The sequence below is a fragment of the Equus przewalskii genome, chromosome 19 (genome assembly GCF_037783145.1).
Source record: "Equus przewalskii isolate Varuska chromosome 19, EquPr2, whole genome shotgun sequence".
NCBI classification, from domain to species: domain Eukaryota; kingdom Metazoa; phylum Chordata; class Mammalia; order Perissodactyla; family Equidae; genus Equus; species Equus przewalskii.
The window spans coordinates 34,509,404-34,536,051 of NC_091849.1; the positions used below are offsets into that span (position 1 = coordinate 34,509,404).

At 54.2% G+C, this 26,648-nt stretch overlaps 2 long non-coding RNA genes across 2 annotated transcripts; one reads left to right on the forward strand and one right to left on the reverse strand.

Moving 5' to 3' along the window:
• Positions 1–4,743: 4,743 nt before the first annotated feature.
• Positions 4,744–9,151, reverse strand: LOC139077300 (uncharacterized). Its single transcript, XR_011529694.1, has 2 exons — positions 7,074–9,151; positions 4,744–4,959 (listed from the first exon to the last, which is right to left on the reverse strand). It is a non-coding gene; the product is annotated as an uncharacterized lncRNA (long non-coding RNA).
• Positions 8,767–26,648, forward strand: LOC139077301 (uncharacterized). The gene is made up of 2 exons (XR_011529695.1): positions 8,767–9,667; positions 16,813–26,648. It is a non-coding gene; the product is annotated as an uncharacterized lncRNA (long non-coding RNA).

Sequence of the window (26,648 nt, forward strand, 5' to 3'; positions counted from 1 at the left end):
TGGCGAATGAAATGGGGCCGTGGCGGGCATGGGAATCCCTGTGGACTTTCAAAACGCCTCAGTTTCTTCCCTCCTGGGGGCGATTCCAGAGGACACGGTGGTCATGAGCTGGGGGCTGGCAGAGGGCAGGGAAGAAGAGGCCCCTGGGGGCAGAGCTTGTCTTTCCCTTCTTCACCGATGGGGCAGGAAAATGTGAGAGCAGGCTTGGCCACCTGGTAGACTGTAAATTCTCGTGGACAGCACGGCCTTCCCCTGTTTGGATCATTTCCTTCCCCGCCGCCCACCTTCCCCTGCGATGTTTTAAGCTGCCCTCAACCCTTAGCAGGGCTGCCATCGAGCTTGCTGTGGATTTAGGGCTGGATCGACAGTGCTCCACAGTGCTCCACAGCTCTCCCGGACGGCCCCAGTGAGGGCAGCCATCAGGAAGAGACACAGGTGGGCTCACTTAGGTCCACAGCCCTTGTTCATTTAGAATTCAGGTGGTCTTCTCCATCCCAGGAATGTTCTAACAGCGTGATCCGGGAAGACTTGGCTGGAAGTCTGGAGGGGCACGCCTGGACCTCACTGCAGGGTCATTTAGTCCCACCCCAGGACTGACGTTTGTCCTTTCTGGTCGGAGAGGGAAGGGACAGACAGCAGTTCTTTCTCCAGATCAAATTAGAATCCCAGTAGAGGAGACACCGTGGCCAGGACGGGGCAGCGAAAGCACAGGCAGCAGGCTGGGGGTGAACTGGAAACTCTGGTGACACGGTCTTGTCGCATCGTGGTCTTCCAGTGGCAGGGAAATCTCTAACTTGGCTTGTCTTAAATACATAAACCTGTTAAATTGGTTAGCAAAAGATCCCCACTCAACACTCTTTAAACTCCAACATCTGTTCCCAGTAAATAATTCACATAGTAGATATTAGAAGGCTTGGGAGCAGAGGACAGCAGCGCAAAAAGTGCACTGAAATGCTTCTTTGCCAAGAAATGCACGCTAAAACTCACACCCAGATGTAGAGGAAAAAGGGCTGTATGTATAGGGCTGCCTGCCCCTTCTGTCCCTTAGTCATGGGCTGTACACATTGTCCTATCCCGGGCCCCAGCTGCAGACAGTGTGACAGCTACCTCCCACTCCACACCCAGCAACGCCCCAGAGACAGCCGCTTGACCACTGCTGGCCGCTACCCACAGCCGTGATAGGGATGGCCATAGATTCCTAGAACTACCAGCAATAGAAGGCAGCCCCCTCCCCAGCCACCCCGTCACACACACCTTCCCCCGCAGCAGGCAGACAGAGGACTATTTGCTAGGGCATCAGGGGCCTGGGAAAAGCATCCTGGCCTGTGCTGGAGTCTCCCTTCCCCGGGCCCTCAGAAAGATGCACACACCTCTGATACCGGGCAGAAGTCAGGGGTCAGTGATGGGAAGGTCTTAGCCCAGCCCAGAGGAGCTATCACCTTCCCCACTTGGTTGTCTGGGGGCTTCAGGCCCTGCCTCCTTTTCTCAGCAGTTTTCTTTGGCGTTTTGGCTTCTTTAGCAGGTCATCATTGCTTTCAACTTTGAAAGGAGCAGGGCTTCTGGGGACCCCACCAAGGGGTCTTGTACTTACACTCCTGGACAGAGTGGGTGGCTGACTTCTCTAGAAAAAACAGTCCAGGTCCTGTTTCCAGGAGCAGGAGGGAAGCTGCCTGCATCAGCCGGGGTTAGGGGCCAGGGAGAAGCGAGTCCGTCCTGTCTTCTCTGCGTGAATAATCTGCAGCTCAGTGAGACCAAACTGGGACTTGAGGAGATGCACAGGAAAAGTATTTTATACCCTCTGATGTCTACTCTCTGTCAAACATTGGAAGAGTTTCTTAAGGGCTGGGGAGTGAGGCTGCCGGGCGTGGCCTGGACCCTGCACCCAGCAGTGGTGCCGCCCGCCTGGGGCAGTGCCTTCATCATGCAGAGAGGGTTCCCAAGTTCCTGCTGGTGAACTGAGGTCACCAAGTGCTGTCTCCGCTGGCACTTCAGGCCATTTAGACCCTAAGCCAGTACGTAGCCTGGGCCGGGAAGCAGCCACACCTGGCTGGGGTACCGGACAGCAGGTGGGAGAGCACTGGTGGGAGCCACGTGGCTGCCCAGGTGAAAGGAGTGCAGAAATCACCACACATCCTTTTCTCTCTGAGTTAACTGAGTGTTTAATTCCTGAAAGCTCTGATCTCCCAAAGGGCTTGGCTCCATTCTTTGTTTCAAAATCTCAGCGCTATTATTGCAATAACCATTTTCCTTCAGATCCAAGTCTTTGAAATGGAATGGAACTATATAGCGGTCTTTCGGGTTGAGAAGGGAGAGAGCTGCCGGGTTCTCATTCCTTTCACAGCCAAAGTCCAGAAAGAAGGGTCATCTCCCAGATAGGTGCTTCCCTCCTAGGGATCCCGCTCTTCACGACAAGTTCAAAGTTGCAGCCCCAGCCCTGGGCACCTGCCTTAGCTTCCTGAGGCAAAGTGTAGCGGTTGGTAATCAGTGTGGGTGGCACGAGGGTGAACTCAAGTGATGTCGCCGTGGGCTTAGTCATGTTTGTAGGGCTGCTGTGGGACATGGGTGGCAGCTGGTTGGCCTGTTTCTGGAAGAACTTTTAAGTCCTCACACCACAGGCCTCAGGCTGCAGACAAGCGGGAAGTAGGCTGGCCTTGGCATTTCTTGTGTTAGTTGAAGGGGCTCGAGGCATCAAATGCAGGATTGACCAGGTGCCATGAAGAGAGGAAGGACCACCTAACCTATTTCGCACTTCAGTGGAGGCGGCGGGGGGTAGGGAAGGGTAAATCTCCTTGGGGATAGGGGCAGGCCTTCCCTCCCAGGGAGGCAAGGAGGGAGTCCCATGGCTGGAGGCCAGGGTGGACTCTCTGGGCAGAGAGTGGGTGGTTCTTGGCCGAAAGGCTGGGGGGTGGGCTCCAGGGTGGGCTAGGGTGGGGCTCCAGACCCTCTGTCACCTGTTCCGTCATTTAGGATGGTGCCCGTGGAAGATTCTGAGTAGCCAGACAAGGCAGCCAATGGTCAGACCACCATTTGGAGAAACTTAAGTTATATGGATGATGGGGCCAGTGGCCAATGGCCAAGTTAAGTGGCTTTGTTTTATCCACAGGGATCAGCATTTTTCACCTTTATGGAGAGGTACCCAGATTCCAAGAGCAGAAAATACCAGTGAATGAAAAACTAGAAACCCTCCCCATGCATCCAATGAGAAAGCGTTGCCCGGCGCAGCTCCCCAGAGGTCGGAAGAGCATGCATCTGTAAGCCAGTGGTGGGCTTGGTAGAACAGAAGAATAGATTGATTGGTCAAAAGCCAAGCCCCCCTTGCCCGCCCGCCCCTTGCTGTGGCCCAGATGCTGACTTTCTCTGGCCAGTGACTTATAGGAAGCTTTTGAGTGTCCAGCCAAGGCAGAGGGTTGCATCTGCAAAGGGAGAATATGGGGATGTGACCAGGATAATCAATGAAATGCAGGGGGAAGGCCTCTACTTTCTGCTCCTTCCCCATCAGTACATCCTAAAGCTGAGGTCCTGGGGTCTGAGAGGGGCAAAGTAGTTGGGGGGGTGGGGCAATGTTTTCCTATTTCCTGTGGCTAGAAATGCAAGCAAGGTCAAGAGAAGGAATCTCACAACACATCTTATCTACCCCACCGCCTGCCTCTCCTCCCCAAGGCTTCCTAAGACCTCAGCTCAATATTCACCTGTCCTCTCTTCTTGCGGTACCCGGAATGTGCCTTACTCCCCTCTAGCCAGGCCTTCTGTTCCAACATGGAGACCTCTTCCCCTACCCTCCTCATCTGCTCAAAGCCTGTGCATCACACAGATCTCAGTTCCAATGTCAGTTCCTGGGGAGCCCTTCCTGGGCCCTATGGACCGGCAGCTGTCAGGGACATCTCCACGAGCCACTCCTTTGTGGCATTTCACACAATTTGAAATCATACTTTTATTTGTGTGATTATTTGATGAATGTCTCTCTCCCCTCCAAGACTGACCGTGCCTGCTTCAGCTCACCATTCTCCCCAGCCTCTCTTGCAATGCGCCAGCACTTAATAGTTACTCAATAAATATTTGTAGACTGCGTGAATGAAAGGGGCCAGCTGAGTTCTCCTCTTCCTCTCACTCGCCTGTGCAACCCTCGTTCATTGCGGAGTTCACTTGAACTGCCTGGTTGCCCAGCTCCAGGAGGCGCATGGAAAGACCCATTAGCAAAAAGGTGATACAGGAGGTTATTCAAAAAGTAAATGCGGAGACATCAGGAAACAGGATCCAAGGGACCAGCAGAGGAGGATGGGCCAGTGTCGAGGGGTGGGGCACAGTTTGAGAAGAAGTGAGAAGTAATCCAACAGCAGAGTTTGGGGGGTAGAGACCTCGGGCATTTCTGCAGATGTCATGAGGGATGCTTTCAGGCGCCCGCCAGGCATGGGCAGAAGCTCCCCCCTGTGCTGGGAGTGGGCAGGAGGGCTGGGATGGCCTTTCTGGGGGGCTCTTTTAAACATAAAAGGCAGTTCCACTTTTGGGACTTTCTCCAACAGAAATACTCGCATAACTTTGTGAGGATAGACATGAAAGGACAGTTGTGACAGCAATGTTAAAAAATTGGAAACAACTTAAGCAGTCACTAATTGGGGCGTGGCTAAGTCCACGGTCCATCGGTGTGTTGGGCTGCAGAGCAGCCGCACCAGGAGTGTGATGGGGCAAGCACTGATGGGGAACTCTCGATGCGTTCACTGAAATAAAGCAAGCTACAGAACAATGTGTGTGCTAGGATCCCATTTATGTTTTAAAAGCAGTTCTATTTGTATGCATAAAACTACATACATGTTTGTACCTGGAGAAAAGCCTGGAAGGATACGTACACGGCCCCCCTTGAATGCTCCTTCCTCAGGAGAATGGGATTGAGCATAGGGTAAGAGAATGCTCCCACGACTTGACTCTCTCTGTGGTATGGTTTGAATGAGCATGCATTTTTTTCTGCAATAAAAAGGAAAAAGAAAGGTTGTATGATACAGAATGGAGGGGGCATCTTGCCCTCTGGGAGCTCAGATTCCTTAGCAGGGGGTGGGGAGCAGAGGCCAAGGGCACTGGGTGGAGTGGGCAGGAGGGATGGACAAGCCATCTACAGACTGGGAAGATCCTTCCAGCAGTTTTCTGGTGAACGGCATTTTTGAAAGTGGACGCCAGCTTAAGGAAGAGGTGTGATGGAGGGAAGTTTTATATCCAGTGGGAGTTGTCGGCACACTGACAGGCTTAGGGGAAGGAGGCGAGATCAGAAGTAATTTCACAGGTTGCTGAGGGGAGGGACACTTGGCTGGAGGGCCAGCCCGGGGTGTGTAGAAGGGCAGGTGGGACCCAAAGCCCAAATGGAGGAATTATCCTAAAAAGGGTGAGGAGCGCGTTGGGCAGGAGGGTGTACAGGCAGATATGATGAGATGGGAGGGCCAGGGGGGAGGTCAGAGTTGATGGCCTGGGGTTATGCACTAAGAGTGGATATGTCAGGGAAAGTGAGTGGGTGAGGAATGGGGACAATGGTTTGGGGGCAAGGGTCAACTCTGGGGATGGAAAAAAGGGTTAGTAAACTGATTGCTAGCTGGCAGCAGAGGAGGGCCGAGCTGAGTTGTTACTCACACCTTTCTTGGGGAACAAACCAGCTGCGTGTTTGTCTTAGCAGAGCTCAGGTGCAAGACTAGAGAAAATGAAAGGTCACATTGTTCCCAGGCTGGGGAGCGGGCAAGGCAAGCCCAGCAGAGAGGAGGGAAACCGAGGGCTTTAAATGGGTCAACCATGAGGCGGGAAACGTGATACTGGAGACCTGCAAGTTGGGATGAGCAGCCATGGAAGCCTTTCAAGAGAAGGGAATTGTGGGGGGCCAAGATGGGGCCTCCTGGGCGATGTCTGGGTTCAAGGTTTGGCTGTGGGGTGGGCTGCAGAAGTGGAGAGGAGTGGAGACGAGGCTTCTTGGGAGTTGTTAAAATTGTCTAGGTGGGCGCGGTATTGGGGCAAAGATAACACCTTGGAGTCTGAGGCCAAAGTTTTCCCTTCATTCAACAGAGATTTATTGAGCACCTACCATGTGCCAGGTCCTCTGCTGAGCCTGGGGGGAGGTGAGTGGGGGAGTCCACTGGCTTGCAAGTGGATGAAGATGGGAAGAAGGGGATCATACTGACTGGGCTGTGGGGCTCCAAGAGGAAGAGGAAGTGTCACCCAGGAAGGACTTAGAATAACAAAGACGAGCCAAGAAGCCAGGGGAGAGCTGAGGGCTCGACGGATAGGAAGAAGAGCAGCTTCTCTGCTTTAGAAGGGCTGGAAGAGGAGCTTCCAGGAAGGCAGGCTGCGGATGGGGTGAAGGCAGGCAGCTTCCTCCTCGCAGCCCTCCTGCCTTCCCCCACACCTCAGCCTCACAGAAAGGCGAGGGTGAGGGGGGCGGGGCTGCCGGAAGGGGAAAGGCAGGTCTTTCCTCAGACGCCATGGGGCTCCCCATCCCCGGGACGATGAGGCTCCTCCCTGTGACTTCAGCTCTGGATTCTGGCCCTCACCCATTGTGTGGAAGTGGAGAGAAACAAGAAGGGCTGGAGAGGGCTGAGAAGACCAGATACAGCGGGCGGGGAGAGAGACGTGGAGGAAAACAGGAGGAGATGCCAAGAGAGAGTCCCAAGAGAAGAGGGGCATGTACACAGAGGCGGCAGGACTGGAAGACAGTCAAACACAGAGGGAAATGGGACCCCAAAGGAAAGAGGGCTAAGATGGGGTAACCACCAGGCACATTGAGTTCTCCTATATCTTAGGGGTTCCCATGAGCCAGCAAATGTCCTTCTGATGTCTTCTTTCTGTCCTTTGGGCCACCCTGAAGCCACAGGGGAGGAAGAGGTCTGGGGGCAGTGGTGGGGCCCGTGGTGCAGAAAGGGCCTGGAGAGGGGTAGGTGGCAATGACTCCATATCCTGGGTTCACTCCTGGGGGTCTCAGGAAGGGCGCCTGCCCTTCTCCCTGAACACCCTGTCCCCCTCCAATTATGCCACCTTCCAGATTGAGCCCCAGTTTCTGGGGTCACCTGCTCTCATCTGTCCCGTTCTCTACATACATTACTCACCTTGTCATTTGACTTGGGCATCCTCGTCTTCCTTCCCCGTCTCTTGGAGAGTGGGCATGGGGTCCTCCCTACGCACGCATGACCTGCCCATCGGCATGGCAGTAACAGTCAAGTTGTCCTCTTTTAGATTCCAGACAAAGCTTCCAGGCAGGATGACCTGGGGCCTTCGGCTTCCCCTGGAGGCCAAGAAGCCTCTGCTCTCGGGGGAGGGCCCCTCTGAGTCTGGAATGGTCTTTCCTTAAGAGCTGGAGGCAGAAGGCCTTTGAGGAACCGAGGGGAGCTGAATTCCTGGGATGTCTTTTTCCTCCTTTTGCCCCCACAGTCTTTGGGATGCCCACGAGGCCTGGGACCTTCTCGGTGCCCCCAGCAGCCTGGGTCAGGTCACTCTTCCTTCTCCTGGCGTCCTCTCAGCACCTGCTGCTCCTGGAGAAAGAAAACAAAGGCAGCTGAGATAGGCAGGGAGGGAAGGGAAGGCAGCTGGAAGCGAGGAGCAGGAGCCTGAGCCCCAGGGCAGGAGGACACTGCGGCCTGGGCGAGGGTGGCGGGGGGCGGGCGGGGAGGGACCGCAGCACTTGGGTGGGAAAGGCTTCACGGTTCTCAGAATGGCCTCCCCCAGCGCTGGTGCTTCCCCTCGGGGCCTTGAGCCTGGACGTGAGCTGGAGATGTGGAAGCGCAGGATGGGGCTCCCTCACTGCTTCTGCCTGGCCACCGCCGCTGCTCCCGCACCACCAAGCTTTGGGCTCAGCTCTGACTGAGCTCTGCTGTCTGCTGAGACCATCAGGCTGACTGACGGCTGCCCGGAAACCACTCTGGTTTCTTAGAGACCAGACCTCTTCACCTTTTGTTCATACACCCAGGAACTGCTCACAGTGACAATGCCACGCACACTCCACAGTGGCCTGGAATGGAAGAAATGCCATGCCCAGGCCTCCTGCCCAGCGCAGAGGCACTGGAGACTGACTTGTGGCAAGGGGCAGGACGGGGCCCCTCCGGGGCTGAGCCCTCAGTCGGGCTCCCAGCGCCACCCCCCCCCCCCATCACTTTTACAGGGCTCTCTCATGCCCTGGATGTATCTAAACCCTGCTTCAAGTTCATTTTCAACTTAGAAAACTCTCCTGAGAGAAACTACGTTTGGTTAAATGGGTCCTTACGGCCACGAAGGGGTGCCCCAGCCCTGAGACCGTAGGATTTCCTGAACAGATTCGTGATGTCTGCTGACATTTCCTTGCAGCCTCGAAGGCCTGACGTATAGCCCAGGGCAGCCCTCTTCTTTCTAGAACCCTCGAGCTTCCTGGCAGCCTTCTCTGAACTAGGAAAAGCCTTTACCATCTTGCTCGAGATCAGTGAACGGCCCTGAGTCGGTCTCCCGTGCAGACGCACCTTGCTGTGTGTCGGGTCAGAGGACGGGCTACTTTGCTTTCCGCTGGTGACCCTACCCTTTCACTGGCCTCACGTGCTCTGGGGGGGCCCAGATCCTGGTCTTCATCTCCAGGCCACACAGGAGGCCATGCTTTCCCCCACGCACGCCGGGTTACAGTTGTCCACCTCAGCGTCCCCGTCCCCTGTGCTGGGAATTTACCCGCTGGGTGTCATTATTCTCTTTTGTGTACCCCATCTCCCCATGGAATAAGACAGGTCCCAGCGTGGCTCCCCAGACCCCCCGACTGGTAATAGTTCTCTACTGGGAAACATACGCGTGTGTTTCTGCTTTTGGTGACCCACTTCTCTTATCCGTGCAAGTGTTTGATACATCTTTCTGTCTCGGATTGCTTCCTCCTTAAAGCCCAACCCCCAGGGATCTGCCTATTTCATCTTTTCCCAACTGCCTCTCCCAGCTCCCTCGCTCGGGGGGCCCTTTTTGAAGACAGGACAGATCATAGAGGGAGGCGGAGGGCAGGCTGACTGATCGTCCCCTCCGCCGGGCCTTGGCGTTCTCCGCCTTGTGTCAAGCACGCAGGTCCTCTCCAGTGTGGGGCTTGATAAGCACTCCAGACACTACGCAAGGAGGATGGATGAGCGGAAGGTGTGAAGGCTCCAGGAATGTCACCTGGTCCTTCCGGTTTTACTCCCTGGTCTCTGTTGCAGTGTCATGGACAGTCTTCCCTCTTCATTCTACGTCCTGATGGAGCTGACATGTCACCCTGTTTCTGCTCTTTCTCACATTCTTGTCCAGAGCCCTATTCCAACCCCCTCTGAGGCCGCTCCACCCTGGTCTGGGTGCAGGGGGCTGACCGGAATGGACTGCCATGACATCTTCCAGTGGGGTTGAGAGACACCAGCCGCGATGGGGAGGCGAATGTAGATGGGGAGGGTGAGCCCGGGCTGTGTCCCTCGGTGGGAGGCCACAACTCTGGCCCGGCTGCCCTCTCTACACAGCTGCCCTCTCTGGGTCTCATAACTGCCTGCTCCTTCTGCTTCCAGGTCTTCGATTTCTCTCTGCAGCACGTCCTAGATCTCGCCATTATAGGTAGTTGGATCGCTGAGCTTTGCTGCCCAGCGTGGAAGGGTCTTTGTTCCTGCTGGCACCCTGATGGGCACTCCCTGACTTCTCTCCAGTGTGGTTACTCAACTTCTCAAAGCCATGTCTCCTTTTGGTAAATACACAAATCTCACGCTCCACCTGAAATTCTGATGCACCTCTCGGGTCGGGGGGGGAGACCTCCCCACCGCGTGACGAGGCACCATGATGCTCAGGAGGCCTAGACTGCTTGCTCTGCATCCCGCCTGCCAAGGCTTTGCTAAGCTCTACATTGTGTAGACACCTGATGGTTTGATTTCTCCCTGTAAAACTTGAATATACTTTTATTCGAGAGGCATCGCCCTGAGATTCTGAGGCTCTTCTGGGACCCCCAGATGGAATGGCTGGATAGGAAGCCTGAACTTAGGGGAAAGGGTGGGACCCGGATTGGTAGAGATGGGGGTCTCCATAGTCAGTGTTGCTGAGAGGAGGGGTCCAGGAAAGAAAGAGATTAACCCAGAGCTTTGGGGAAAGTTGACGCTTAAGGGGCAGGCACAGGAAGAAAACCAGTGAAAGAGAATTATGAAAGGGCAAGGGTGGGGTGGAGAGACAGATTAAGGAAAATCGCTGTCCCAGAAGTCAAGGGAAGAGTCTCGAGAGAGAGCACGGGGGACAATGTCAGATGCCGCCTAGAGGTGACATTGTAAAGGCCCGTGCTGTGCCCTGTGGGCTTAGGAAGGCTGGTAGTGAGCTCAGCTGGAGCTGTGCTGTGGTGGAGGTAGTGGGGGCGCTCCACGGCCCCAACAAGGAAGGAATGGGCTACCCATTAGCAGCCTAAGGGGAAGATGTCCTTAGAGAGTGTGGGGCTGAGGGTTTCTGGATTCTGAGGGAGAAGCCTGAAGGGGTCAAGTCTTGGAGTGGGGGGAGAGGGGTCCTGGGTGCTGGTGGAGGGCTCTGAGACCCCCACTCTGGGAGGCCTTGGGAGAGAGGCACGAGTAGTCGATGGGCACAGGGTGGGTGGGGGGAGGCCAGTGAAGGCTGCTGGGCTCCAGGCCTTCCCTTTCCTCAGCAAAATAGCTGCTGAGAGCGTTTTCAGAGTCTTTGGCTAGTTGTTGGAAGAAGTCTGGAGATTTCGCAGCCAAGTGAAAGGGCAGGTGCGAGGGCACGCACTGTCCCGGACAGCGGCTTTCCTGCGGTACTTAGAGGCCTGAGCGTCTGAGGCTGAAAGACAGAGCAAGGACTGTCCCTGGGTTGGGGATTGTAAGGAGGCTGAGATGTATGGGCAAGAGCCCAAGGGGGTGAACATTGGTGAGCCAGGGTCTAAGCAGTCAAGGAAGGAAGTGAAGCCTGGATGTTGAGGCCCCAACAAGACTCCAGGGCTGGAGTGCTCCACGAAATTGAAAAATGGGGACATATTTTTAATGACTGTTTAATTATCTTTGTAATCAGAAAAAAGTCAATTAAAAAGAAAGTCCAGCTGCCCCAACGCCCTTCAACAGTATGATGGATAAATAAATTGTGGTATATTTCTGCAATGGAATGCTATGCAATTCTATGCAACAACGTGGATGCATCTCCAAAACAGAACTGTTGAGCAAAAGAGGTCAGATACCAAAGACTAGACACTATTTGCAATCTTTTATGTAAAGTTCAAGAAGCAGGCAAAAGTAATCGCTGGGGCTAGATTTCAGGATAGCGGTTACTCTCGGGGAGAGAGCTCACCAGAAAGAGACCCCAGAGCGCCCGGGGGGCCACCGTATTCTATTTGCTGATCTCGATGCTGGTTCCACGGGTCCACTCAGTTGGTGGAATGCATTGGTCTATACCTTTATGGCATTTTTCTATGTGCTTATTCTACTTCAGTAAAAAGCTTATTTTTTTGAAAAGAAGGAGACTATCTAGCGTGAAGCAATTCCATTGGGCTCCAAGGACAGTCACTTCTGAGATCGCCTCCAACAGATGCTGGACTCCTTCCGGCCGGCTGGAAACAGCAGCCACCACAATGGCAGTGGTTCTTCATATCCATTGCTCCGGGTGAAGAACTGGCCACCTCTGTCTTCTCCCCATGCCCTCACCAGTTATGGTGAAAGACATTCCAGATGACCAACCATGTCATAAATACTAAAAACCAGTTCCCTTCTGGAATTCTCCAGGGCTTGTACCCAGTGTTCCCTGTGGCAAGGCCTACAACTATGGCTCTCCAGGTCAAGCCAGCCCCACACAGCAGGCTGTGCAGGGCCCAGCTGCCCTGGCTCCACCCAGGAGGGTACCTTTTTCTAATTTGCCCAGAGGTTCCTGAGAGATTCTCAGAATCCCTGCTAGAAATTGTTGGGCAGACGTTCTTTAGGTCTTACAATGTATGGACCAGAAAACAGGGAACGGGGGGCTTAACTATAGTGTGCCACTAACAGCAGTGACAGTGCCTCTGATGGGTGGAGAATCTTACTTTTCGAAGCACAGGCATTACCTATGATCAGGGCTTTGCCCGAGTTCTGACAAGGACAGAAGCATCTCTCCTGGTCACGGTTCCTGCAGCTCCTGGAAGCCAACTGGGTGGCCGTGGGAGAGGCCTGGTTTGCACAGTGTGGTCAATAGCCCTTCTCCCTTTCCTCTGTGTGTCATTGGCAGACTGGGTGGGTGGCTGTCACTAGCTTGCAACACGTGTGTCTGGGGTTCTGTCTGTCCTGCCGTTGCTCTATCCCTAATGCAATCCTTCTGCAGCTCACTCGTTCTTGAGTTCCTGCTTTTGATGTTTGTGAGGGGCCCTTGGGTGTCTGTGAGGAGCTGAGGCCTCTGGCTCCCAGACCCTCTCTCCCAGCAGGCTCTCTGCTCATGGTGGCTTTGCATTCAGCTGCCTGTGGCATCTGGTTGTGGGCCTAGATTTTTTGTTGGCAAATCACTTTTTTTTTTTTTCCTGTTTTTCCAGTATTCTCCCAGGCTTCCTGTGGGGTTTTTGCTCTTTAAATAGTTCCTTTTCATTTTTCCCTTGCTAATTGCCACAGTTCATCACAGTTCCTTTGCCTGAAATTGAGTACCTGAGAGGGAATATCTGGTGCTTTCCTTCTGCCACTAGGGTATTAAATGTTATCATGTGGGTGTTAAGAGCTGCCCCAACGACCCCTCCCACTTTGGGGTCTGTCACTTTGGAGAACAAACCTAGCCTATTTCCTCTCTTTATGGCTGAGAAAACGCTGTATTTGAGGGAGCAGTCATTTATCTTAACCGAGAGCAGGCGGCAGTCGGCAGTCGGGAGCCGAGAGAGGGGAGTCTTATCCTGAGTAGCGAAAATGGCAGCTGACTGACAGGGTACCATATGGAACTCATCATCCAGAAAAGCGGTGCAACTGGAAAAAAGAAAGTTCTAGAAAGCTTTGGGGACATCTCAGGGCTATTAGTAAAATGAGATTTTAGTTATTGAAAACAAGCCCATTCTAGCTATGCTACCGCTCCTTATCCGTGCGCAGTGGAATTGCTCGTTGAACCCCCCCAGGGAGTGCAGCTTCTCCTGCTCTCTTCCTTCCTGTAGAATTTCCAGTCTGTCAGAGCTGCGGGCCGTTGCTCGGTTCCCTTCTGCTAATATCTTCCACTCACTTCCTTAGAGGCTGCGCCAACCGTTCCAAGTCGTCCATTTATTTCATGACTTGTGATGTGCGTTACAGACTTTGTCTTTGCTTTTCTGCCACATCCCGGGCCTTCGGTTGTCAGATTACATGGGTAAATTTCATCGTGACCCCCATCTTCTTTGAATGCCTTTGCATTTCCTCCTGACCTCTGACTGTCACAGGGTAGGTACCAATCAGAATCTTGTACCGTTTGATGGGATTGGTGTTTTCTCCTATGTTAGTTGAAAAACTACCCAGATTCCATTTGAGTCTCACTCCCAGCGACGTAGAGCCATTCATCTAACACGTGCATTCAGTCTCAGAGGCTCTACCGTATCTCCTCACGTCCTACATTGGATCTGAGGACTTGAGATGAACAAGAGAATTGCAGGATGAAAATGCTGGTATTGAAAAATGAGTCTAGCAGGCAGAGAGGGGGAGGAATAGAATGAAATGGTGAACCCAACCTGGGATAGCCTGGAGCAGAGAGGACAGCAGAGCCTGGGATAGCCTGGGCCAGAGAGGGCAGCAGAGCCTGGGATAGCCTGGGCCAGAGAGGGCAGCAGAGCCTGGGATAGCCTGGGCCAGAGAGGGCAGCAGAGCCTGGGATAGCCTGGGCCAGAGAGGGCAGCAGAGCCTGGGATAGCCTGGGCCAGAGAGGGCAGCAGCTGCAAGTGCTCGCTGCTTGTGGATTGATCTCGATGTCAGAGATTCCAGAATCCAGGGGCAAGTTAAAAAGGGCTGGGGAGATGGAGAGGATGAGGCAGAGAGAGCCTGCTGAAGAAGACCCACACATATGGAGAGAGAGGAAAATTCATGCTGGGGCAGGATGCTCTGTTGACATGGGGTGGCCGGGAGGATGGGCATTCCGGGCCTTGAGAGCAGAGAAGGGAGTCTGGGAAATGATGGCCATCCTTTTGGACCACACAGGGGCAAATGATTGGCAATCTGATGGGAACCTCTCTTCTGCAGCCACACTTGTGCTGCTGGGCGGCGGCCTCGTGCTTGTTTCTGGCAGTGGCTTCAGCTCCTGCCCTCCCTTCCCCACCTCCTGACCATCCGCCTGTGCCAACAACAGAGTCCATGGTCAGCTCACTCCCAGCTGCACTGAAAGAGCCTCTTCCCTGGTACAGAGGTGCCCTGCCCTGCCAGTCTCTCCTTCCTGCATGCCCCCAAATCCAAATGACCGAAGCCCCCCCTACCAGGGCCTGTCCTGCTTGTTTCTTACCCCTCAGCAGGTTGTCCTCTTGCACAGGCCAAAGAGAGGAGCCGCCGCTCAGGCCTCTTCGGCCCAGCCTCCACACGCCTTCACGAAAGCAAGGCAGCAGACCGCAGGGGACAGGCCTCCCAGCCCAGCTCCAGGGTCTCATGCTATAGTGTCCCTTAAGAATGCTGTGGCTTTTTGGGGGGTTTTTTGGTATTTCCCACCCCACTCCTCACTCTCCTTATCGCTCTGCCCACTCTTCAAAGCCTGCATGGGCCCTTCTCCAGGGAGCTTCCTCGGTCCCCACTGCCGTCGCCCCAGTCCTCTGGCGACGCAAAGTTTTATTGTCCGACTCCCCCAGTTTATTTAGGGCTTTATTATACTCCATTTATGCTCAACTTTGTTTTAATCTCTAAGAGTTTCTTAGGCATTCTTCTCTCTAGCCAGCAAGATAATAAACTCCTTAAACATAGGCCCGACCCGGCATTTCTTTTAAAGCCCCCCACCCAGCCCCTCTGGGGCATAAACGAGAGTTTCAGGGAAGCTGGCCTCGTGCTAAGCGCCTGTGTAATGGTGGTGATGGTTCGGGGCTAAAGAGGACTGAGTAAACGTGGGCACTGGCTGTGACAGCAAGGACGTTCACTCCAACAGCTGATGACATGTCGGTGGGGGTGGAAGAGCTGAGTTCTCCAAGGTCAGTGAAGGAGTTGGACCTGGTGCTTAGGGCCTCTGGGACCAAGGGAGTGTAGGGCAGGCTCAGGCGAGCCGGGGGCTGCGGTGGGGCTGAGGCAGTGGGGGCGAGGGGACCGAGAAGGGAAGGGAAGACCTGCTTGGGAAGGATGTGGCAACTGGGCCGAGGGGACAGGCTCCAGGGTTTCCTAAGCTGGACAGTCGTCCAAGTGGACGGGCCGGGCTTTGGAATTGCTGCTTTGCACATGGGAGCAGAGGACCCATAATCAGTCCTGTACCGGTCGGGTCAGCCGGGAGGGAGGGCTGTAGCGGGGGTGGGTGATAAGGTTTGGCGTATAGGGAGGGGAAGGAAGGAGGTTTCTCCCAGGTCGCAGAGCTGGGGCCACAGCTAGGCTCTGGGATGGCTGGAAACAGGGCGCAGCCCAGGTGGCCCGTAAATACAGGCCAGATTGAACTGAAGAGTGGGGGTCATCGTTCTTCACCTGTTCTTGCATCTTAGGGCGGGACAGACAGAGTGGGAGTGGGGAGAGGAACTCAGATGTGGTTTGAGCCAGGGCTGTGCTTGCCCTTCCTCTCCCTCAGTGATGACTGGTCAGAGTTGAGGCAGCAGGGGAGGCCCCTGGTGGGTGTTGGGAGCAGAGTTCCTGTCAGAGACAAGTCAGGCAGATGCCAGGCAGAGGGCCCTGCAGGGAGGCTTCCGCAGCTGGCGGCTTTTCCCTAGGGAGCAGGCCTCCGCTCCACCATCCATCCAGGCCCCCGGTGCCTCCACGGGGTCTCCTCTCCCATGAAATCATATGCTCCTCCGACCCCTGAGGGGGTCCCACAGTAGGAGCCGTCTGGCCTCTTCTGAAACACTCCTCCTCCTGTGCACTGCTCCTCTCCATCCCTCCGGCTCAGCCTGGACGCCCTCAGGAAGGTCTCCTCTGACTCCCACAGCTCCGTGCCTCCCTGTCGCCTCGCTGGTCCTGTTTTCTTCACAGCGCTTATCATTATTTGGATTTGTCTTGTCTGTCTCTGTCTCCTTGTTGGTTGTCTCTCTCTCCTCCCGAGAAGGTAAGCTCTGTGCATACAGGGCTCTGGTCATTCCTGGCTGCAGCTCTACCTTCGGCTTCTAGAAGGGGGCCTGATGGAGATGGCACTCAATGAGTATTTGTTGAATGGATGAATGGGTGGATGACAACAGATGGGCAAACACCAGCTCTCAAATGGGATGAAGGTGGTACTAAACCTCCATGACTCTGAAGCCAGGACCCCCCAGGGGGAGCTCTCAGCTGAGGAGATGGCCTGCGGGACGCTGGTAGAGAAGGCATTCTGGGCCTGGGCTGGCCAGTGTTTGCTCCCTGACAGATGGTGCAAAGGGTTCCTGGGCCCAATTGCGATGTGTGTGTGGAGGCTCCTCCACACCAACAAGCGGTTCTCGGACACCAGCAGGGTGGCCAAGAATTCAACTCAGTTCTGACACTGTCTACCAGGAGATGGAATCAGATGCTACAGGTTAAGGGCTCAGTCCCACAAGACTGCCCTCCACTTCAGACGCCCATCGCAAGCCTGATGGCGGCCCTGATATGGGTCCCCTACATTAAGCCCAGCATTTGTGGGGTTAAAACCAAAAGCACTCATCTCCCCTCCCTGCTTCTCTAAGTTACACTGATAAGTAAATATGGGTGTTCTAAATCTTTGTATCCCTGAGCTTCACAAGGCAAATAGTAGTTATAAATTGTTAAAAGTCCAGGTGGCCTCACGCTGGGCTCACACTGAAGTTTTGGCTAATTAGAAGTTCTTCAGGTTTATTACAGGGAAACTGATGTCCAGAGAATATGAAGAAGCTGAAGCTTCCCGGATCCCAACTCCTCAGTTTCCTGGTGCCAGGATCCACCACCCATCATGGGGGCAAACAACCAAGGACACCACCTGTGGATTCCCTTATCTCGCATCCCCCTTCCTGCAGGCAGCCTCACAAGGCCAAACGCAGGCTGGTGGGAAAACGCCAACCAGCAAGGCCACAGGCTCCTCCCCCCTACAAGAGGCCACATTCCTTACAAGGTTTAAAACCTCCTGCTTCCCATCTTTCAAGGAGACGAGACAAATTTGAGGGCTCACTGTCGTCTCCTGGCTGATGTCATCCTAAATAAAAGCTCTTCCTTGCCATAAGCCTGGTGTTCCAGCTTTTATTGGCCCCTGTTGTGTGGCAGGTAAAGAACCTGTGTTTGTGTCTGGTGACAAGCCCAGGCTGTCACCTGTGCTTCTGATCAGCTGGCTACAAACTGGAGGTTCCAGTGACTCCCTCCAACTCAGGAGGCCGGTCCCAAGTGCAGGCTGTTACCTGTACTTCTGATCAACAGACTATAAACCAGAGGTTCCCATGACCTCCTCCTTGGGTTTAATTAATTGCTAGAAAGGATCACAGAACTCGAGAAAACCTGTTTACTCATGTAGGGGAGGAAGAAATTTTCCTCTACCCTTCTAGGTTCTTCTGGCTAGTCTAAAAATTAAATTGAGACAGATTAATGGGAGAAAAGCAAATTTAATTGCATATGTACAGGAAACCCACATACATGAGAGAGTTAGAGACCCCACATACATGAAGGATTCAGAGACAAAAAGGCAGAATGAGGTATCTATGCCATCTTTAGTTAAGGAGTGGGTTAAGGGTCTGAGGCTTCAGAGAGGAAGAGGGTGACGCACAGGACAATAAGAGCAGGTGTTCACTAATTACAGATTTGCCCTCAAACAGATAGGTCACAAAAAGTTCTTTCTGGTAATATCTCTTACCATGGACAAGGCCCCCCATTTAACTTTTTTAAGGGGGAGACAAAAGTTTCTCTTGAGCACACAGGATCCTGATTGCCTTTGGCTTAAAATATTTCAAGTGCCAAAGTGGAATATCTTGGGGAGGCTTGTTCTGAACTGTTTCACTCCCTGGATTACCGATTTATCACAAAGGACATTAAAGGATATGAATCCACAGCCAGATGAAGACATATGTAGGGCAAATTCCCGAACAAAGGAGCTTCTGTCCTCGTGGAGCTTGGGGCCCGGCACAGTGGCATGTGGAAGGGTTCTAGTTCCCCAATGAAGAAGCTCTCTGAAAAAAGAAGAGGCAATGAGCTGTCCTTTTGGGTTTTTATGGAGGCTCCATTACGTAGTCATGAATGACCAAGTCATTGGCCATTGGCAACTGATCAATGTCAAGCCTCCCTCGGCCCCAGAAATCAGGGGTGGGACTGACGGTTCCAATCCTCTGATCACATGGTTGGCTCCATCGGCAACCAGCCCCCAGCCTGAGCTTTCCAAAAGTCACCTCATTAACATAACAAAAAACATCTTTATCACTCTCATCACTTAAGAAATTCTGAGAGTTTTGGGAGCTGTGAGCCAGGAACTGTGGGTGAAGACCAAATAATGTCTGAGAAATTTATTTTGGTCATCTCAGTGACCAAATACCTATTTCTTATGAATCACAGTATCACAGATGGCCTGCTGAAATATTTGTGGGGTGGGATGCAACCCCAGTGTCATTTGAGCCTGGACCTCTGGAGGCGGGGAAAGGAGGGACCAAAAACGTGTAGCTCTGTGTCCCTGCCTAGGTGTGGGGCCTGTTCTTGAGAGCCAGATGGTCCAGAGGGGTCTCTGAGGGCAAGGGAGGGAGAAGCGCGGTCCCCAGAGCATCTGACAGATTGGAAAGTGTGGTGCTGTGCACAGTGAACCTACAGGGTGGCACAGTTCTTGAGGGACAATCGCCAGTCTGGTGATGGGCAGTGGGATGGGCCTTGTGCTAGGTGCAGGAATGGGCGGGGCTGTCCCACTGCCCCTTGCCCAGGTGACGGAGGCTTCAACTTGGACCTTTCTCCAGCTTTAGCACAGGTGGTTCCAGCCTCGCTCTCTTTTCTAGCCTACTGCACTGCCACTGCTACACCCGAGCCCCTAGAACAGCCAACACAATGAGAAGTCAAAAGAAGAGAAGACACCTTGAGATTTCCCCCTGGTCCACAGGGTCCTAGCACCTCAAAGTCCAGGAAATCTCAGACGGCTGAGGCAGGGGTGGGGCAGAGAAGCCTGGAGAGGAATTCAGGAACTTCACTGAAGATGGGTTCTAGAAGAGGTCGATGATGCCTTTTTCTCTCTTCTAAGGGGTTCCTTCCCTCTTTCCATACTTGCTAGGGACTTTAAATCTTTTATTTTTAAGAGAGAAAATATCTGAGTCTAGAAAGAGGAACCCCAAGCTGATACCGGTCTGGGTGGGGATATCTGGGGCTGGAGTCCTTCTCATACGAATGTGTCTGCTGGGCAATGCAGGCTAAAACTATACCCAGAGCAAAGATAGGGGTGGCAGATTGACGTTCGCTGCATCCGTGTTCTCTCTGCCTGTCCAGCTTTGGCCGAGTCCCTCACTCCTAATAGAAGGTCCATAAGCATCCCATAGTGTCCCCAAAGAGCATATGAGTCTGGGCCTTGGGAACCTCCGGGTCTTGGCATCTCGGCCCAGGAGATGGAGAGTGTGGCACCGCTTTGGAGGCTCCACCCTTGCCCATCCGGCTCAATCTCATGAGCTTCTGCAGGCCCCCACACAGCCACCCCTACAGGGAATCCCACTGGGGATTCCTCTGCATGAACCCACTGTCCTCCAAACCTGCCACCCCTTGTCACCCCCAACTCCCCCACCCCACTCACTTCCCACTCCTTGTCCCTGTCCCCCATGTTTATAACGGGGTTCTTACCAATTAAGCCCCATCCTGCTTCCTGGTCTTGGGTCCATTCCCCATGGATCTTTTTCTCGCTTGGGCCTCTGGGTCTCAGTGCAGCATCCTCTTCCCTTCACAGCTGCAACCACCTACCCTACCTTCTGAGGCTCCTGTCCTTGCCCTCAGCAGTGGCCGCTGAGGGGCACTCCAGCTGCCTGCTTCCTGGTCACCTCCCAGTCAAGCATGGAGTCCCTGACCATTTTCAATGCTTCTCTGCTAAGAACAGTGGGGTAACAAACAACATAAGGATGCCCAAAAATCTCAGAAACAATCACAAAGCATTTGTCCCAGAGCAAGCAGAAACGTTCGTAGCTGGGAAGTCCTCTTCCTCCAGTTGGGTTCTTCATGGACCACAGGCTCTGTCTTCACTTTCATGTCTCTTTGGATGTTCTTGAGTCTCCTGAAGGTCAGCTGAGCTTTAGTTTGTTCTGGATATTGTATGTGGATTCACAGGCTGAGCAGGAAGTTGGGGGCTGATGGGGAACCAGAATTAGCCAGTTGGAGCAGCACAGGAGGACCCCACTGAAAGTGGGGCCCCTGTTCCAGATGGTGAGAGCTGAGGCAGAGAGCCTAAGATCAGTGGGGACCATGACAGGTCGCTGCATCAGTCCCCAAGCCTCCCTGGCAGTCCCTGGACTCCTATCAGGTCCTGGTAAAGGGTTATATACAAGCTTCAGTGATGGTAGAGGGGGAGGGGGTTTTCTAGGCACGACACCCACACTAAAGGCCTTCAAAGGAGGGACCCCTTTTGGGACTGACCCTGCCTGACAGTCTGGGTCATAAGTGAGAGTGATGGAATCCAAACTGGGGTCCCCAGCTGTGAAGGATTTTAGGAATGCCACCTTTGTAACGATCAGGTGTTAGGGTTTCTGAGGTTTGACATCACTGCTGTTCTGGTTTCTGGGGATACTTAGGCTTCGGAAGTTAGAGTAAGTAAAGCTAAGAGGACGGAGGGCTAAGGATTAGCCCCAAATAGCCACCAAAGCAGAAACGTATCTGCAGCACTTGGGATCCTAACAGTGTGGGGGAAGGCACAGGAGTGAGAGTGGGAACTCTGGGGCATCCTGCTAGCAGGAAGAGGCAGGAGAGGGAGGGCGAGAATTGCTTCCCAAGAGTCTGCGTTGGAGGCAGGAAGGGGACTAAAGCACTGCTCCTGGTGAAAGAGCTTGGAGGTATGGAGGAGCTGGTGGCAGGGCCCTGAGGCACGACCGTCCCTGGGGCAGGTCCCTCTGGATCCCGGCCTGGCCTTGAACTTGGCCTGGATGGCCAGAGACTCTTTGACCTCCACAGGGGACTTGTGTTCTTCTAACCTCAAATTCTTGGGAAGAGAATATACACAAGAGCAGGGATGAAGGGGGTTTTGAGGTGGGACAGGGTTTTGGGATCTTAATGGACTAGGGTGATATCAACTACCATGGTAGAGTAGCCAGTTTCCATGCCACAAAACAGTCTAGGAGCAAGGGAGCAAATGCAGGAATAAAACCCAGATAGAGAAGTGGCCCCAAATTATAGCTAAGGTTGGAATATGGGAGTGTGAAAATAAAGGGAAACTTCATTTAAAATGGAGTTGGGGGCTGGAAGGGTGAGCTCCCAGGCAGTCTCGCTCAAGGTCAATTACAGGAAAGATCATCAATTACAGACCCCAACAGAAAGAAGTCATCAAGAGCAAAGAATCCTCAATTACAGGAAGAAATGTGCATTGCATCCCACACAAAAATCACCTACCCCAGCAACTCAATAATGAGAACTGCTCGTCACCCTGAACTCTTGATTCCCTCCAACAGATTTTCCTTCAAAACAACCCCTTCCAACTTCCTCGTGTTTCTCTATAAAATAACATTCCTCTCCCTTGTGTGTTGGGTTTGTCCATGGTCCATCATAGCACGCACATCCTGAATCACAATTCTCTGGCTTTTCCCAAATGAACTCATTTTGCTGGTAAAATAACTGGCTGTTTTATTTTTAAGGTTGATGGGAGCATTCCAATTTGTTCTAGAAAGAACGAAAGACGCGATGGAAGTAATCATCAGCTTCTGGTTCTGTAAGCAGGCATTGGCCACAGTTTTAGGAAGAAGCAACCTAGGCTTTGATTGTGAAAGAAGAGTGTCGAACTTTCTTAATCATCTTCAGCAGTGTTGAGGGCCAGGCTCGGTGAGTCAGACTATGGAATTTTTATGTGAGCGGGGTCGACATGAAAAGGAAGGGGCAAAGCTGGCCCTGCCTGCCCAGGGGATTCTGGGAAAGAGAAGAGAGAAAGAGAAACCCCTCTCCAGGGTCAGCCCAGAGCAGGGAGAGCATTATTAGCTGAGTAAGGCCAAAACAAAGAGCAAGCAGCCCCATGGCCACCTGGCACAGACCTGCCCCTGGGCTGCATTTCAGGGGCAGGCTGAGGGGGCACTGAGCCTTGATTTTCTTGATCTGCCCTAGTCCCCATGTGCTGTAGGCAGGACTCAGAAGAGGCTGGCTCTTTGGCTGCAGAGGTGCCTGGTGTGGAGGTCACTCCAGTGATACTGGCTGGACCTCACGGAGGCTATAGCTGGCTCAGAGTGCCAGCAGGTGCAGCCAGACCAGAGCAGGCCACCTCTGGGGCCTGGGAGAGACTATGTTAGTCATTGAATGGGACTGAACTGTAAAGCAGAATGGGCATTTGGGCAGGGTTTTTTAAGCTATAGACCAAAAAAAGAAATTTCATTTTCTCTGCCCAATTGTGTGGGTTAAGTGTCACAGCTCTGCCCCATCAGCCACCACTGCTGTCAGGGGACGCAGCACTCCTAGCTCCAGGAGGCCTTCTTGACTGCTGGCACCCCCTGGTTCTCTCCAAGGTGTTTACAGGGTCATTAGTGTTGAGAAACAGAGAGCAAAGTGCTGATGCTGACCAATCCCACAAATGGCCTTGGGCTGAAAGAACTGTGTCCCACAAGACGGTACTGGGCCCAAAGTCCACGATAGCTGAGCCAAACACGCACATGTGGGCTCAGACTCCACAGAGATGGGCCTGGCCGCTCCCACCCCACACCCCCAGCCAGCCCCAGATAATCCCTGGAGGCTGGGTCAGGGGAGTGCCTGCTCCAGGCGTAGGGGACAAGCCTTGTGGGCTGGGGGTTTCTGGCAGCCACAACCAAAGTCACTAAGGGAGCCAGCCAGACAGAGCTGGCGATCAGGCAGCATGTTACCCCTCCTCCCGGGAAAGGAGGACCAAGGGAGCCTCAGTTCAGACTGAGGATCAAAACATAAAATCAGAAAAGGTCCTAAGAGCCTGGGAACGTCCTGACCGGATTCTTGGCCCAGGAGTGTGCCTGGAGTGGGGTCTCCTGAGCAGGAGCGATGGCACAGCGGTGGGGAGAGGAAGTGCCTTCATGTCCCCAGTGGGCAGCCAGGACGTCTTGGGGGGTCTCCCCAAGGGTCTTGGCCAGTGACCCAGACATAGCGCCCGTGTCCACTGGGAGAGGAAGTGTGGAGGCTGACAGGCTGGGACTGGTGCCCAGGCCATCAGGACCTTGTTCATCTTTCTGCCACCGTTGGCAAATCACCTCCATCCTTGTGGTTACAGAATGTTGCTGCTCCTCTAGGTACCGTGCGCAGAGGGAAGGGACAGAAGGCCCGAGGAGGCAGACGGGGCCTTTTTGGGCCTAGCACCTTCTGCTTACATCTCGTCAGCCAGAACCGCCTCATGTGCCATCCCTACGTACAGTCACTGAGGATGGTTAGGGAGGAGGAAAGGCCTTGGAGTGCAAGACAGCACTCCAATCCACTGTGTCCTGGCATAGCTGCCTCCTGATCTCCTCCTCCATCTCACCAAAAGCATTGAGGGCAGAATCGTGGCTGCCCCAGCGTTCTGCTGGCCCCTGAAGTGTGCATTGGGCTCTTACGGTGATTCAGCAGGAGGCAAGACAGATACGGCCTCTGTCAACACAGAGTGCACAGTGCAGTGTGAGAAGTGTAGGTGGGGGCAGCACGAGGTGTTGGGGAGCATAGAGGTGTGGCTCAAATCCCAGTCTGAAGGGGCAACAGGCAGGGAGAGCTTCCAGGAGGCGGAGACATCCGAGCTCCGACGTAAAGGATGGACAGAAGCAAGGCAGGGGAAGGAGTCAGAGAGGAATTCAGCTGGAGTGTCGAGTGAGAACCACAGCCGGAGAGGAGGCAGGGCCAGACCCGGGCACAGGGCCTTTCTGGCCACCATGAGAGGAGTGGGCAGAGAGAGGATCCAGTGTGGGCCGGAGAAAGGCCTGGGCCTGCAGGTGGTGTAGGCCGGGCTGGGTGCAGGGGGCCAGTTAGACTACTGCAGCTGGAGAGGCAGGGATGACAGAGGCCTGAGCTCAGGGAACGACGGAGACTGAGAGAGACCTAGAGACCGACCCCACAAGGCTTACAGACTGATGCAGGGGTATCAGCAGGTGGTGGGAGAGAGGAGTGACTGCTAGCCTAGGAAGCCAGGTGCACAGTGATGGCCTTCAGTGAGGGAGGGATGCAGGGAGGAGCCAATTCTAGGCAGAAAAGGCCATGTCCGGTTGGAGAGGCTGGGTTCAGGCATATTGAGGAAGAGATGGAAGATGTGGGTATCTGGTTCAGGAGCTCAGCGGAGTTCTAGCCTGAAGATCTAGCCCCTCTCCCAGGTGTGCCTCCTGCACAGAGGTCACCATCACGACAAAACCGTCCTGTCACTGGCAACCAAGAAAACGGGGGAAGGACAAGGGGTATGCTTTTCTTTGGGCCACTGTCCAGCCCTGGCAGTCGGCCTGGGGTGGGCATCTAGATTCCCCTCGGGATCTGCCTCCTCTGCTCCCATCCCATCCCCTTGACGGGCGCCGCCCTCCTATCTCCCAGCCCCACCAGGGCCCTGCTCCACAGTGGAGAGACTCCCGCGGTTGAAGGGTTGGAGGGTAGCAGGGGAGGTGGTGGCAGCCTCCTGGGCTTTCCGACTGTTCCTAGAGGAACGCATACAGGGCAGGCGGATCCCCGCTCTGTGGGGGTGCCCAGCGCCCCTGCCCTGGGCTTCCGTGCAGATCACACCAACCAACGCTTGGACCCGTCACAGACACATTACCCTCTGTGGTGAGGGGGGATAACCTCCCACACCCTGAGTTCGGTCATCCCCAGGGCAAATCCAGAGAGTTCTGTCACTGGCTCCTTTAGATCCTGGCAGGGGCAGTGATCTGGGTTTCCGTTATCAGGGGTGCTGCTGTGAGGCTGCGCAGGAAGTTCTGTTTTCCAGAAAATGAGGGGCCTTTGAGTCTTTGAGGAGTTGGCATCCAACCCCAGGGTCCCAGATGCCAGGTGGGGAGAGAGGTGTGGTTAGTGAGCCCAGACCCCAGGCACGGCCGAGCGCTGCTTCGGGCTGGACCACGCCTCCTGGCCTGTCCTGAGACTCCCCTGCTGGCCTGATCCGGGAGCCTGGGAGCTACCAGGCATCTCTTAATAAATCCTCTTTCCTCTTGAACCAACCCTGGGGCATTTGTTAGGGACCCTGCACAAGAGCGGGAGTGTGGGGAGGAAAATCCCAGTGGCCCTGCAGAGGAGAGCTCCATGGGATGAGGCAAGCTGCCAGTGGGCAGGACTTCCCGGGCTGGGGCACAGACAGAGGCAGAAAAGGAGCCCAGGCTGGGAAACTGGTGCCAACAGGCTGAAGCTGGAAGGCTGAAGCTGGGCGTGGGGGCTGTTTTAGTTTCCTCACCTGTATAATTAAGATGATAATAATCAGTCACTCGCTCGTTCATCCACGCATTCATTGATTGAACAAATATTTTCGGGGCCACAATCACTTGCCCAAGGCCTTGGGAGTACATCTATGAATAAGACAGACAAGCGCTCACCTCCAAGGTTGATGGTCCAGCTGACAGGGTAGGGGACAAAACAAGTGCAAATCAAATTAATATTATGTCCAAGAGCTGTGGGTGTGGCGAAGGAGATAAAACCAAAGGATGATGTAACAGCTGCAGGGAGAGGCAGGCAGCTCCTCCTCTAGGGGGCGGGCTGGGGTATGGGCTGGCCTCCACGAAGCAGAGCTGAGCCTGAGCTGGCCCATGGGGAGGAGGGGAGGGCGCCGTGTGGCTATGGGAGGTGGAGGTGGGGAGCAGTCCAGGCAGAGGGAACCCTGCAGGCCCAGCTCCCTCAGTTGAGGCGGGGTCCTCAGGAGGCTGGGTGAGGTGACAGTCAGGCCTCAGCACAGACCCTGCACCTAAGGGCCTATGAGGGCCAGGGGTGGCGCTCCCATTGGGAGGGAGAGACCTCAGGGTGAGTAAATGCTGGTGCTAAGGGGCCAGTAGGGAGGGAGAGGATGAGGCGGGGAGACATGGAAGGGAGTTGAGGGTTCCTCTCTGTGGCTGCTCTTTTCTCTGTGAAAGAGGAGGTGCTGTTTCTGCTGAGAGGATGGGGGCTCTGAGGATGACTGGGGACTAACTAGGCTCTGGTTAGGGGCTAACTAGGGCTCACTAGGAGCCTGCCTGGCCTGCTGGGATGCGTGTTGGTCACAGTGGTGCCCAGCAGCTCATGGAGAGAGGCTGGGAAGGCTAGAGTATTAATTTGCTGGGTGTGGGGCTATGGCCAAGAGGGTGGGCGGTGAGGCAGGCCCAGCAGCCTGAGGCACCCAGGAGCGAGTGAGGTCAGCAGTCCCAGTCAAGGGAAGAGGAGGGACCCAGGTGTGGGGGTGGACATGGGTCATTTTCTAGTGGAACAGAGTCAGTGAGCAGGAGAGGCTGGGGTGTCCTCGGCAGGTGGCATGGCCCCAGAAGGCCAGCTGACAAAGAGGTTACCCATACAACAGCATTCACCCTCATGCCACCAAACCCAGGCACCGAGTTCTGTTGCATCGTGGCACCGAAATCTTCTCTTTGCACCTTTTAACCTTGAATCTATACGTGATCCTTACTAGCACCTGAAAAA